The sequence below is a fragment of the Erinaceus europaeus genome, chromosome 5, assembly GCF_950295315.1.
Source record: "Erinaceus europaeus chromosome 5, mEriEur2.1, whole genome shotgun sequence".
Taxonomy (NCBI): domain Eukaryota; kingdom Metazoa; phylum Chordata; class Mammalia; order Eulipotyphla; family Erinaceidae; genus Erinaceus; species Erinaceus europaeus.
Genome location: NC_080166.1, coordinates 108,725,388 through 108,739,576, shown reverse-complemented (window position 1 = coordinate 108,739,576; position 14,189 = coordinate 108,725,388). Strand labels below are relative to the sequence as shown.

The 14,189-nt window shown below is 40.6% G+C and overlaps 1 pseudogene; it reads left to right on the top strand.

Annotated features, from left to right (window-relative positions):
* The first annotated feature begins 3,119 nt into the window (after window positions 1-3,119).
* On the top strand, window positions 3,120-3,740 carry LOC107523539 (large ribosomal subunit protein uL22-like; annotated as a pseudogene).
* Window positions 3,741-14,189: the final 10,449 nt, after the last annotated feature.

Sequence of the window (14,189 nt, the reverse complement as noted above, 5' to 3'; positions counted from 1 at the left end):
ACACTTCTGCACTGCTAGTGGGAATGTAAATTGGTCCAACCCTTGTGGAAAACAGTCTGGAGATTTCTCAGAACACTAGCAAAGGACCTATCCTTCCCAATGGCCTTCCTAGGGATATACCCAAAGGAAACAAAAATCCCTATCGGAAGAGATCTATGTAGAACTGTGTTCACAGCAGCACAGTTTGTTTAACTGTCAAAATCTGAAATCAATCTACATGTCTAAGAACAGGTGAGTGACTAAAAATGGTGGTATATTTACAGAATGGAATGCTAATCAGCTGTTAAAAATGATGAAATCATCTCCTCTGCATCATATTGGATGCAACTTGAGGACATCTGCTACATTAAGTAAGCCAAAAAGAAAAGGATGGATGCTGAATGTTCTCACTTTTTAGTGGGATTTAATAAATAGGGACAAGGAGGGAATACACAAAGTGAAAGATGGAGGGGCAGGATGTATTGAATCAAAGCAAAGGACTCTTGGGAAAGAGGGAGAGGGAAGCAGTGGGAAAGAACTTTGGGATCCTGGTATCTAATGAAATTATACCCATGTGTCAATGGTCAGTGACTATATTTTAAAGCAGTAACTTCAATAAAAATATAAAAAATTTAAAACACAGAAAAAATGAAAGACTTATTATTGTATGCTTCTGAAGTGATATAGTGTTAGTTGACAGTGGGTTTGGATTAGTTATGTGAGAAACATTAGAAAGGACAGATACAACAAGTGCTGGTAGGGACAAGATTTTTTTTTTCTTTTAGTTGGTGTATTTAGACTGCTGTTGTTTGAAGTGATTACTGATATAGTTGGATATTTAGCATACTTGCTACTGTTTTCTTTTCACCCTTGATCTGTTCTAGCTGAAGTATTCTATTTATTTTCTACCATTTATTGAATATTCTTTTTTTAGTATATATTTTTTTGTTTTGCTTTTTTTTATAGTTGTCCCCAAACTAGCAAAAACCCATTTATAACTAATAGCTGCTGAGAGAGGTGGGATCCTGTAGGAACTGAGTCCTACACAAAGTATCAGCCTAGCATAATAAGAGAGTAATATATGTTTTACAAAAAACAGTCCATAATTGGTTTAGTTTTAACTCTGCATTAACTATTTTATAGGAGGTATAATCAACACAATCCAATTTACTAAATCTGCCATTGTTATGGTCAATTTTTCTTATTGCTTGCCATTTATTGAGCATATATTGTGATCCAGACATCATGTATATCACTCATTTTCTCAATATGTTTCTCCTAATTGACCCATGCCATTGGTAATATTATTGAGGAAATTGAAACCCATAGAGCTTCAAAGAAACAAAGTACTCAGTCCAGAGTAGGATTCATTTTTTTCTGATTTTAGATGAAGTTTTAGCAACCGAAGTTAAACAATAATTACAATATTTAAAACTATTGGATTAGTATTAATATTGTTATTATTATCTGGTGTCTTTATGCAGCATATTCTGCCATCAAAAGAGAATCATTCATTATCTACTGCCCCAGTAATTCTGTGCAATATGCGATATGCTACCTTGACATTTCACTGCTTACAACCATGGGGTGGCTGTTGTGTACCTGGATGAGCACACACATTACCATGCACAGAGACCCAGTTCAAACTCTCCCACCTGCAGATATGAAACTTCACAAGTAATGAGGTAGGACTGCAGTTGTCTTTCTTTCTCTCCCCTTCTATTTCTCTTTCCCCTCTCAATTTCTCTTTATATATCTAGTAAAATAAAATAAAAATATTTAAAAAAATAATGTCTTGCTTATGACTGTACAGGTTAATGGCTTGGCTGGGGTTGGATGGGGCAGTTGATTGGGCTCACACATATTTTGGTGGTCTTCTGATTTTTAGCTTGAGAAGTCTCGTAGTAATGACTATGTGTATCATTCTTCAAAATGCTAAGCAGGTGAAACAAGAGAAATAAGCTATGGCAGCTCCAAATTTATAAGCCCTCTTCAAGTATTTTAATAATAGATTATGATGAGTTGTATTAACATTAGAGTTAGCAAAAAGCATTAGCTATTAGATTTGGAATTTCGTTCTTAACTATGCTTTTAATTGTGTTGTTAATGAAATCAGCTACTATAATATGTAGGGAGCTCAGGGATAGCTCACCCAGTAGGTTGACTGCCTTGCCATGTACACTGCCCAGATTTGAGCACTACATGGGAGTGTCTGACACCAGGAGAAGCTCCAGTGCTGTGGTGTTTCTTTTCTCCTGCTGTCTCTATCTGAAATTAAAATAATAAAAATGTCATCTCAGGAGTCAGGCGGTAGTGCAGCGGGTTAAGTACACATGGCACAAAGCGCAAGGACCGTGGTAAGGATCCTGGTTCGAGTCCCTGGCTCCCCACCTGCTGGGGGGTCGCTTCGCAAGTGGTAAAGCAGCTCTGCAGGTGTCTATCTTTTTATCCCCCTCTCTGTCTTCCCCTCCTCTCTCCATTTCTCTCTGTCCTACCCAACAACGATGACATCAATAACAACAATAACCACAACAATGATTAAAAAATAATAATAAAACAAGGGCAACAAAAGGGGGGAAAAACAGCCTCCAGGAGCAGTAGATGAGCACTGAGACCCAGAAATAACCCTGGAGGCAAAAAAAAAAAAAAAAAGAGTTAAACAGTCAGAATGGAAACAAGAGTTCTTCCAACCATTAATAACCTGATTTTTTTTTTCAGTAGTTGGCACTTTATCAAATAACCCATGCAAATGACCTATAAGTACATGTTGAGTAGTATCACTCGCCACTAGGGAAATGCAAATTAATTCATAAAGAAAATGGAAGCTGAATCCTGCTGTCATTGCCACCATCCTGACTTCAGTGGTGTGGGTCTCTGGGCCTGCATGAGGAGGAGTCTTTCACCTAATAATTGCCTGGTGCAGGTGATGGCCCACCATGTGGGGGGCCATGTCAGAGCATGTGAATGGGCACAATGGGGAGGAGCCGGGCAGCAGGATGCCAACTAGGGAACACTATCAAAGCATTCATGGTGACCTCTAACAAAATTGCTACTCGCTTGACTCAGAAAACCCAACAAAATCATGCAAGTCAAGAGGCTCAAACCTTTGTGTTCATTGTAAGAACACTCAAGAAACTGCCCAGGCCACCAAAGGCATGCGTATCTGAAAAGCCACTAAGTATCTGAAGGCTGTCACTCTATAGAAGATAGGTGTGCCATTCTATCATTATAGTGGCAGTATTGGTAGGTGTCCCCAGGCTTAACAGTGGGGCTGGACTCAAAGTTGGTGGTCCAAGAAGAATGCTGAGTTTCTGCTGCACATACTTAAAAACTCAAGAGAGCAATGTTGACTTTAAGGGCCTAGATGTAGATTCCCTGGTTATTTAGAATATCCAGGTGAACAAAGCCCTGAAGATAAGGCACCAAACTTATAGAGCTCTTGGTTGGATTAACTCATACCTGAGATCTCCCTGCTACATTTAGATGATCCTCACTGAAAAAGAGCAGATTGTCTCTAAACCAGAGGAGGAGGGTGCACAGAAGAAAATGACATCCCAGAAGAAACTAAAGAAACAAAAACTTATGGCCTAGGGATATATTGAGCATAAAATAAATGTACCTGAATAAAAAAAGAAAGAAAGAAAATGGAAGCTGTTGAAATAAAAAAATAGGAAACTACTCACAAGGAATATTTGGGCCTGCCATAAATCAGCTTATGAGACTGGAGAAACAGTCCTATTTGGATCCCTGTCCTGATCCCTGCAACCACTTTACAATTCTGAATCTGTCTCCTTTGCTAACATTTCAACAACAGAAGTCACCAACCCCTAACTCCTATTATGACTTTATTCAGTCACTCTCTCTCTTGAGGTTGACTGTGATGCAGGACTTTGTAATTTCACTCTAGTCTCTCAGTATGTGTTCTAAACGCTTATTTTCCCCCCATTGTTCAGAGCAGCCACAGAAAAGAATATATTTAAGCCAAAGACAGAAGCCTGCTGTCCACTAGTAATAGTCTCCTTTCTGTTCCTTTCTCAAGTTCCTTCTCTGGAAAGTTTCTCTATTCTCCAGAACAGTAGGCAAGAGACAAAAGTGTACATCCGTTATGAAAAGACTGTGCTTCTCTTTCTAATAATGCTACCCCAACAAAAAAAAGTTAATCTCAGCACTTTTATTTTTTATTATTATTTTTTAAATGTGTTTATTTATTTATCTATTTTTATTTTTTTATTTTTTATTTTTATTTAAGAAAGGATTAATTAACAAAACCATAGGGTAGGAGGGGTACAACTCCACACAATTCCCACCACCCAATCTCCATATCCCACCCCCTCCCCCGATAGCTTTCCCATTCTCTATCCCTCTGGGAGCATGGACCCAGGGTCATTGAGGGTTGCAGAAGGTAGAAGGTCTGGCTTCTGTAATTGCTTCCTCGCTGAACATGGGCGTTGACTGGTCGGTCCATACTCCCAGTATGCCTCTCTCTTTCCCTAGTAGGATGGGTCTCTGGGGAAGCTGAGCTCCAGGACACATTGGTGGTGTCTTCAATCCAGGGAAGTCTGGCCGGCATCCTGATGACACCTGGAACCTGGTGACTAAAAAGAGAGTTAACATACAAAGCCAAACAAATTGTTGAGCAATCATGGACCCAAAGCTTGGAAAAGTGGAGAGGAAGTATTAGGGAGGTACTCACTGCAAACTCTAGTATACTTCTGCTTTCTTACTTTGGTGCCATACTCCAAACTCAGTCAATTTCTGCTTTGCGTTTCTACTTCTTTTTTTTTTTTACATGCATAACATTCCCCAGATTCCCATTTAGCAATACAACCCCCACTATTTCATTCATCATTTTTCATGGACCTGTATTCTCCCCACCCACCCACCCACCCCAGAGTCTTTTACTTTGGTGTAATACTCCAATTCCATTTCAGGTTCGACTTGTGTTTTCTTTTCTAATCTTGTTTTTCAACTTCGACCTGAGAGTGAGATCATCCCATATTCATCCTTCTGTTTCTGACTTATTTCACTCAACATGATTTTTTCAAGGTCCATCCAAGATCGGCTGAAAACGGTGAAGTCACCATTTTTTACAACTGAGTAGTATTCCATTGTGTATATATACCACAGCTTGCTCAGCCACTCATCTGTTGTTGGACACCTGGGTTGCTTCCAGGTTTTGGCTATTCACAGCAAAAGAAACCACTACCCAAATCAAGAGACCCCTCACAGAATGGGAGAAGATCTTTACATGCCATACATCAGATAAGAGTTTAATAACCAACATATATAAAGAGCTTACCAGACTCAACAACAAGACAACAAATAACCCCATCCAAAAATGGGGGGAGGACTTGGACAGAATATTCACCACAGAAGAGATCCAAAAGGCCGAGAAACACATGAAAAAATGCTCCAAGTCTCTGATTGTCAGAGAAATGCAAATCAAGACAACAATGAGATATCACTTCACTCCTGTGAGAATGTCACACATCAGAAAAGGTAACAGCAGCAAATGCTGGAGAGGGTGTGGGGTCAAAGGAACCCTCCTGCACTGCTGGTGGGAATGTCAATTGGCCCAACCTCTGTGGAGAACAGTCTGGAGAACTCTCAGAAGGCTAGAAATGGACCTACCCTATGACCCTGCAATTCCCCTCCTGGGGATATATCCTAAGGAACCCAACACATCCATCCAAAAAGATCTGTGTACACATATGTTCTTGGCAGCACAATTTGTAATCTCAGCACTTTTAAATCCATGATTCTTTCTCTGGGTTCTACTTTCACTTGCTTCTGAGGAACAAAAAAAAAAAAAAAAAAGGAAATGTAGTGTAAAGAAAATAAGAACAGTGGTGGTCAAAGATCTACAGATACTTAAGAGTTCTCTAATTACATTCTGCTCAGACATTCAGGTACTGTTTAGTGCAAGCAGTCATGCCAAAATAATCCCCATCTGATTTCACATAGAGAAAAGAAGGAAACCATTTCAAAATTCTCTAACCTATCATTTTGAAGTGCAGAAGCATGTCTACTGAGAATAGAAACTCTACATCAACTCTAGGCTAAGAATCCAGGTGGTTCACTTCCTAACAAAGTCCTAAAACCTAGATATAGACCAGGTCCTCTGAGACAGAGCATATGTTCATATGTATCCATAAATTAGGGCAAAATATATACCTGAAAGCAAAAGTACACAATAGTCTACAGTGAGTCAATATAAAGTTTCTAATGAAATAGTATCTAATTAGACTTCTCACCCTTCTCACCTACTTCCTATAACAGTTCTCTCACTCACTTCAAAGCTAACCTTAGCAAAGCAAGGACTGCAAAAGATGAATAAAGGCAAGAGACTGGCATAATCTAATGTGACTCCTTAGTCACTATCAGGCCACCCCATCAGCTGGGGCCCTAGTTAGGGTGTCCTGAGATTCCCAAATGGACATGACAGGCCTAGACCTCAAATAAATTCCTCTTTACATTGTTACTGGCCATCTCTGTCAGGAACAGCACAATAGACCCCCTTGTGGGCCCCCATAGGATCTTACCCTCAACTTGGATCAACAATGGTAGAGAATGTTCCATTCTCTGAAGGGGGGCTGGACAACATACTCTATGCTACACCTGAGGAAGATGGGTCTATATTGGGGCAGCTTGGAATGTTCCTACTCATGACTGCAGAATGTGACCTCAGATCTACAGGGATGCAAAGGTCACATAGGCTCCTAAGCTGAATATGGGCCCTAGACCAAATAAAATTGATGGTTTCTTACAGTCAACAATATTTATACCCCTTTTCCAAATTAGGGAGCTAGTCTCTTCCCTGATCCAGCTTTCTGGTCCTTTATCCAGCCATTACGTCATCTCCCCAGACAATAACTTAGATCCACCTGCATATCAGATTTCAGGCTCTGGGGCAAAAAGAAAAAGGGGGAAAAAAAAACTAGTATAACCATAGGACCTTTGGAATATAACTAAGATATGCCTACTAGCTACCTACAAAATGGAGGGCCCCCCCAACACTTCATCTGCACTATTCCAGCCTTTAGGTCCATAATTGTTTAACAAGTTGTTTGGCTTTGTATGTTAACTCTCTTTTTAGCCACCAGGTTCCAGATGCTAGCATGATGCCGACCAGACTTCCCTGGACAGACAACCCCACCAATGTTTCCTGGAGCTCCACTTCCCCAGAGCCCCACCCTACTAGGGAAAGAGAGAGGCAGACTAGGAGTATGGATTGATCGACCTGTCGATGCCCATGTTCATTGGGGAAGCAATTACAGAAGCCAGACCTTCCACCTTCTGCATCCCACAATGACCTTGGGTCCATACTCTCAGAGGGATAAAGAATAGGAAAGCTATCAAGGGAAAGGATGGGATACGGACTTCTGGTGGTGGGAATTGTGTGGAGTTGTACCCCTCTTATCCTATGGTTTTGTTAATGTCTCTTTTTTATAAATAAATAAAATAAAAAAGGAATATTGCTTATATAGGAACTCAATACTATCTCCTCCATTTCCTTTTCTCGGTTACCTGAGATGTCTAATTCTGTAACTGAGAGAACTTTTGCTGCATTCACACACATCTGATCTTTCATGAAGTAGTACATATTCATTGAAAATATTTACAGTGAGTCCAGATGAATGAAAAGATATCTCAAGAAGAAATCCTAGGTTCTCTTTTTAATCACCCACAGTTGGCCAGGAGGTAGTAATAGTCACTGAAAGATTCTAACATGTGTTCCCCACCTCTCTTCAGAACTAGACATACAAAAATGTACAATAATACTTACAGTATAAGTGAATAAAAACATAACTGGATAGGTTGGTGAATGGATGGATAGATCAATAAATGTGTGTTTCTCCATGATATTGTTTAGAAAGGACACTTTTATACAAAATTTTTTCAAATGATAAGAGGTGTAAAATAGAAGATTATTCCTTATGAATAAGTTTTAAAGGACTACCCCACTCTCCTAAGGAAGGTTGGGTCAACCAACTCTGCCACTTGAGGAAGACTGGTCCTGAAAAGAGTGAAGCCTAGAATGTTCCTAGCTGTGATCATGAACTGAGAGCTCAGATTGAGAGAATCAGAGATTACACAGGCTCCTGCACTACATATGAATATATATGGGCTGTAGGTCAAATCAACGGGGTTAACACTTAATGGTATTTATATACGTTCTTCATTTTTGGAAGCTACTCACTAACCTAACCTAGCTTTCTAGTCCTATTCTCAACTGTGACACCATCTTCCCAGACAATACTTTTAGTCCACCTGCATATTAGCTGTTGGACTCAGACAAAAATTACCAAAGTCATGGGCCACATGGAACATACCTAAAATAAATTTCCTAGCTTCTTTCCACATGAAGACCCCTAGTTTCATTTCCCCCTATTTCCACCTTAGGATTCCCCCTTTTTTTTTGCCTCCAGGGTTATTGCTGGGGCTCAGTGCCTGCATGAATCCACTGCTACTGGAAGCCTTTTTTTCCCCTTTTGTTGCCCCCGCTGTTGTAGCCTTGTGATGGTTATTATTGTTGTTGTCGATGTTATTTGCTGTTGGATAGGACAGAGAGAAACAGAGAGAGGAGGGGAAGACAGAGAGGGGGAGAGAAATATAGACACCTACAGACCTGCCTGCAGGTGGGGAGTGGGGCTCAAACCAGGATCCTTATGCCGGTCCTTGTGTTTTGTGCCATGTGCGCTCAACTAGCTGCGCTACTGCCCAACCCCCAGGATTCCTTTTTAAAAAATCACATTATTTATTGGATATAGACAGCCAGATCAAGAAGGGGGACATATACAGAAAGATACCTGCAGCACTGCTTCACCACTCATGAAGCATTTCTTGAAGCCAACTCCTTGTGCATTGTAACCTATGCGCTCAACTGGGTGCACCACCACCCGGCCCCCCTTCCTGTTTATTGAACAATTTGCTTTATATCTTACCGTCTTTCAGTCACCAATGCAGATGCTACCATGATGCCATCCTGACTTCCCTTGGGAGACTTCACCATTTTGTCCATGAGCCTCACCTCTCCAGAGTCCTATCCCACTAGGAAAAGATAGAAACAAGCTGGGGGTATGGATTGAACTGCCAATGTTCACGTCCAGTGGAGAAGCAATTACAGAAGTCAGACCTCCCATGTTCTGCACCCCATAAAGAATTCTGATCCATACTCCCAGAGGGATAAAGAATAGAGAAGTATCCAATGAAAGGTATGGGACATGGAACTCTGGTGGTGGGAACTGTGTGGAATTGTCCTCCTGTTAATTTACAGTCTTGTTAGTTATTATTAAATCACTAACTAAAATTTTTAAAAAAGAGAACCCTAGGTGGCCAGGCATTGTTGCACCCGATTGAGCACACATGATAATGTATAAGGACCCACGTTTGAACCCCTAATCCCCATCTATAGGAGGAAAGCTTAACCATCTGTGAAGCAGTGCTGTAGGTATCTCTTTATCTCTCTTTTACCTCTCAATTCCTCTCTGTCTTTATCCAATAAATAATAAGTAATGGGGAAAAAAGAATAATTTTTAAAAATAAAAGGTAGTTATTAAGAGGATAGTACCTAGCCCTGGTAAGCAAAGGGAGTGGAGAGAGTTGGAGAATGGAGCTCCAGAGCACTGAAGGAAAATTTTCTGGAGTTTGCTATTCCACTGAACTTGCCATAGAGTTGCCAACTTCAGAAGCACCTTGAGAAAACTATCATCTTATTTTCCAAAATAGGTGACTGATAGAAGGGGGTAGTCTTATTTCTACAAAGAAATAATTTGTTTGCTTCTACTTTTTTAATTGGGGGGGTAATGGTTTACAGTAAAAGTGTTGATACATGGGTAAAAATTATTTCACTATGATGAGTGTCTGCAAAACACTCTCACTCCCAGCCTAGGTCCTTTCTATTCTATTGCTATGCACCAGGATCCCAAAGCCCCCCTCCTCTTTACCCTCTCTAAAGCAAAGGACTCTGAGGAAGGAGAGGAGGGAGATTTCTCTTTTCTCAGCACCTGAAAATACAGAATTCGAGGATGGCATCCAGCTTCTCAAATAAGTGAAAACATAGTTACTGGGTGAGGAAAGAAACGGAATTGTTTATTAGATATGCTGCCTTATTCCATGTCTGCTATCAACTTTATTAATTCTTTGGTCCTTATGCCAGTTCTGCACTTAACCTGGTGTACTACTGCCAGGCCCCCAGTTCTTTGGTAAATAAAGATAAAAAAAATTCCATGGTGAATGTTCTGATTCTACTATTCTATGTGGTAAACTGCCCTAAAACTTAGTATCTTAAAACTACCACCATCGGGGGGTCGGGCGATAGTGCAGCGGGTTAAGCGCACGTGTAGTGAGCAAAGTGTGAGGACCAGCGTAAGGATCCTAATTTGAGCCTTCCCACCCCCACTCCCCACCTGCAGGGAGTCGCTTCACAGGCAGTGAAGCAGGTCTGCAGGTGTCTATCTTTCTTTCCCTATCTCTGTCTTCCCCTCCTCCATTTCTCTCTGTCCTATCCAACAATGACAACAACAATAATAATTACAACAACAATAAAAAACAACAAGGGCAACAAAAGGAGTAAAAAGCAAATTAAAAAATATATATTAAAAAAATCCACCACCATAGGGGCCAGGTTGTGGTACAGCCGATTAAGTGCACATATTATCAAGGGCAAGGTCACATTTTTGGAGCCCCCCTTCTCTGCCTACAAGGGGTCCATTTCACAAGTGGTAAAGCAGGTCTTCAGGTGTCTACCAGTATTTCCCTCCCCTATTTCTCCTCCCCTCTCAATTTCTCTCCTACTTAAAAAAATAAATGAATAAAAATAGAGGGGGGATAGCCACCAGGTGTTGCAGATTCATAGTGATGGCATTGAGTCCTAGCGATAACCCCGTGGCAAAAAACAAAATTAAACCACCACTATTTTGTGGTATCTCATACTTATATGGGTCAGAAATGCAGGCTTTATGTAATTTCTGTCCTTTAAAAGAGGAGTTAGAAAATAAAAAGATAAGATAGGAAACAGGAAAATAATTAGAAAGCATATATCTGATAAAGGACTTAAATGTGGGATATATTAAACCTCTGAAAGCCCAATAAGAGGAAAATAATAAATAAATGGGCAAAACATCTGAGACATACTTAACCCAAGAGGATACATGAATAACAAGCCCATAAAAAGTAAAAATATTGTCACTAGAGTCATGTAAATAAAAACCACCAAGAGATAATACTATATGTCAATTTACAGAGACTGAAAACACACTAGTAATTACCTGCCCGAGACGAGGTAGAGGAAGAAGGAACCATGAAGAGATACAAATTAGTTTGGGAGTAATGGATGTATCGCATTCACTATACTGACTGTGATGTTGGCTTCACATGGGAATATACAAGTCAGAGCACATAAAAATATTTCACTTAAATCTATGCAATTTATTATATATCAGCTGTACCTTAACATAGCTACTTACTTCTTCTAGCATTTGCCCTTCTTCCATAGCCAGTCAACAGCGTCAGGTTGAGCCTTACAAAAGGGAGTAAAAGGAGTAAGTCTTCCTATCTCTGAAAGTCATCCCATCATGGAAATCATGGAACATGGAGACCAGCACAGATTTTAGTATTAAAGAAATTTAGCACCAGATACTTTGTGTTCTGAGTCAGAAAAATCACACCTGAGTAAAATTAAGTGGTTTTCCTAAGGTTCTCCTAAGGTCCTACAGATGGATGATCATAGCTACACTCCTATGTTCCTTCACTGCAATAAATAAATAAATAAATAAATAAAGCCTTTAAAATATTTTATTTATTTTAATGATAAAGATACAGAAAGACCAGAGCATTGCTCAGCTCTAGCTTACTGAACCTGGGACTTCAGAAATCTTTAGCATAACCATTATGCTATTTCTCCAACCCCAAAAGCACACTTTTTTCTTTAAAACAAGTAGAATGGTATCATGTTCAAAACATTTCAGGATTAATCTGTCAGTATGCCATAATTGTAAACTAACAGAGGTCCTACCTAAAATTCTGGTAGAAAACATCAGAATCTTGTTGAACCAAAAAACTGAAGGACAGGGAGTTGGGTGGTAGCACAGTGGGTTAAGCGCACGTAGCACAAAGCACAAGGACCAGCATAAAGATCCTGGTTTGAGCCCCGGCTCCCCACCTTCAGGGGAGTCGTTTCACAGATGGTGAAGCAGGTCTGAGGGTGTCTATCTTTCTCTCTCCCCCTCTGTCTTCTCTTCCTCTCTCCATTTCTCTCTGTCCTATCTAACAACGATGAGAAGGACAACAAAAAGGAGTGAATAAATAAATATTAAAAAACCTGAAGGATGGAACTTGATATAACTACAGTCACTGTAAAGTGCTGGGGGCTGAGGGTTTGGCTGTGTGGTGGCACGCTCCCTTAAGTGCACACAGTATTATGCTCAAGTATATGCCAAGGACCCAGATTCAAGCCCCTATTCCTCACTTGCAGGGGAATGCTTCATAAATGGTAAAGCAGATCTGCAGGTCTCTCTTTCTCTCCTTCTCTCTCTCTTCCTCTCCCCTTTCCTCTAAATTTCTTTCTGTAATATCCAATAAAATGAAAAAAAAATGGCCACCAAGAGCAGTGGATTCATAGTGCCAGCATTGAGCCCCAGTGATAACCCTGAAGGCAAAGAAACAACAACAACAACAAAAACCCACAATAACTTCAAAGGAAAATATCAGAATACAGAGACTTTAACACAATGTTCTTTAAGTATAGTATACAATAAAAACTATATGTTCCCACCAGCAGTGCAGAAGGGTTCCTCCACCCTCACAACCTCTCTGATATTTGTTGTAATTACTCTTTCTGATGCTTTCCTGGGGATATATCGTAATGAATCAAACACTCTATCCAGAAAGATTTGTGTATACCTATTTTCATAGCAGTGCAATTTGTAACAGCCAGTACCTGAAAGCAACCTAGGTGTCCAACAGCAGATGAGTGGCTAAGAAAGTTGAGGTATATATATACACAATGGAATACTACTCATCTATTAAGAATTATGAATTCAGCTTCAGTCTGTCTGTTGGTTCTCCAAAGACCTGAGTTCTGAGCACACAGCCAACCTCATCATAGCTGGTTTGCTGCCTGAAGAGAAAGACACCAGATAAGCTACAACAAGCCATCCAGTCTCCTACAATTGGCCATTTAGAACCTGCTGAGAGATGAGAATTTGACCATCTCTTCCCTGAAGAACCTGTCTGCAGAGCTCTTCACAAGTCTATTTCTTTTTTTTTTTTTTTCTTCCCTCCAGGGTTATTGCTGGGCTCGGTGCCTGCACCATGAATCCACCGCTCCTGGAGGTCATTTTTCCCCCTTTTTGTTGCCCTTGTTGTTGTAGCCTCGTTGTGGTTATTATTATTGCCATTGTTGATGTTGTTCATTGTTGGATAGGACAGAGAGTGAAGCGACTCCCCTGCAGGTGGGGAGCCGGGGTCTCGAACCAGGATCCTTATGCCAGTCCTTGCGCTTTGTTCCACATGCGCTTAACCCACTGCACCACCGCCCGACCCCCACAAGTCTTTTTCTTAAAGCACACACTCACAGGTTCTGGGGAACCCTGAAGACCCTGGTGCATCACTGGCCCTTTAACAGACTCTCTCTTTGAGAACCCTGGATCAAGACATGTTACCAAGAATCCAAGTTTTAAAGCTATAATGGATAGAATTGATGTCCTGCTCAAGCAGGATGTTCACTCCAGATGTAAACTGTGGGTGCTGAACTTAGAGTTCACTGGGTAGAAGTTCTGGAGTATGTGGACTTGAGTCAGCCTCCTAGTGTACTCACAAAGGAAGAAACTAATGGCCAGGCAACCTTCAAGGAAAGAGAAGGACATGCCCTGCTTGGAGGTGCCTGTAGACTTCTAACTCGGTGAAGAAGAAACCCATAGATAAAATCTTCACCTATATCCTAAACTGGATCCAGGAGAGAAAACGGGTGCACCTCATAGTAACGTGACAAGATATTCACTGTCCAGCAAAAAATGACAGGTTTCTGCATGCCATGTCTCTGTATGGTACCAAGAAAGTGGAATTACATTGTATTTGGACATTCTCAACCTTGCATATGTTTGGCCAACTTAATGGGCAAAATGAAAAATCTCAAGAGATTCCTTCTTTGCATCAACATTCCTAATGCAATCACCCCAGAAGTGTAGGATAACTGGGCACAGTGTGTC